Below are 1,492 nucleotides of genomic sequence, written 5' to 3'. Positions count from 1 at the left end.
ATTCCTAAACACCCACATGCTTCCAAAACTCAAACAGGAAGAAATAGAAAACTTGAACAGACCCATAACCAGCAAAGAAATTGTATCAGTTATCAAAAATCTCCCAACAAATAAGAGTCCAGGACCACATGGCTTCCCAGGGGAGTTCTACCAGACGTTTAAAGCAGAGATAATACTTAACCTTCTCAAGTGATTCCAAAAAATAGAACGGGAAGGAAAACTTCCAGACTCATTCTATGAAGCCAGTATTACTTTGATTCCCAAACCAGACAGAGACCCAATAAAAAAATAGAACTACAGGCCAATATCCCTGATGAATATGGATGCAAAAATTCTCAATAAGATACTAGCAAATCGAATTCAACAGCATATAAAAAGAATTATTCACCATGATCAAGTGGGATTCATTCCTGGGATGCAGGGCTGGTTCAACATTCACAAATCAATCAACGTGATACATCATATTAATAAAAGAAAAGATAAGAACCATATGATCCTGTCAATCGATGCAGAAAAGGCATTTGACAAAATTCAGCACCCTTTCTTAATAAAAACCCTTGAGAAAGTCGGGATAGAAGGAACATACTTAAAGATCATAAAAGCCATTTATGAAAAGCCCACAGCTAACATCATCCTCAATGGGGAAAAACTGAGAGCTTTTCCCCTGAGATCAGGAACACGACAGGGATGCCCACTCTCACCGCTGTTGTTTAACATAGTGTTGGAATTTCTAGCATCAGCAATCAGACAACAAAAGGAAATCAAAGGCATCAAAATTGGCAAAGATGACGTCAAGCTTTCACTTTTTGCAGATGACATGATACTGTACATGGAAAATCCAATAGACTCCACCAAAAGTCTGCTAGAACTGATACATGAATTCAGCAAATTAGCAGGGTACAAAATCAATGTACAGAAATCAGTTGCATTCTTATACACTAACAATGAAGCAACAGAAAGACAAATAAAGAAACTAATCCCATTCACAATTGCACCCAGAAGCATAAAATACCTAGGAATAAATCTAACCAAAGATGTAAAAGATCTGTATGCTGAAAACTATAGAAAGCTTATGAAGGAAATTGAAGAAGATATAAAGAAATGGAAAGACATTCCATGCTCATGGATTGGAAAAATAAATATTGTCAAAATGTCAATACTACCCAAAGCTATCTACACATTCAATGCAATCCCAATCAAAATTGCACCAGCATTCTTCTCAAAACTAGAACAAGCAATCCTAAAATTCATATGGAACCACAAAAGGCCCCAAATAGCCAAAGTAATTTTGAAGAAGAAGACCAAAGCAGGAGGCATCACAATCCCAGACTTTAGCCTCTACTACAAAGCTGTAATCATCAAGACAGCATGGTATTGGCACAAAAACAGACACACAGACCAATGGAATAGAATAGAAACCCCAGAACTAGACCCACAAACGTATGACCAACTCATCTTTGACAAAGCAGGAAAGAACATCCAATGGAAAAAA

The sequence above is a fragment of the Lynx canadensis genome, chromosome B1 (assembly GCF_007474595.2).
Source record: "Lynx canadensis isolate LIC74 chromosome B1, mLynCan4.pri.v2, whole genome shotgun sequence".
Lineage (NCBI taxonomy): Eukaryota > Metazoa > Chordata > Mammalia > Carnivora > Felidae > Lynx > Lynx canadensis.
Note: the sequence above shows the minus strand (reverse complement) of the source record.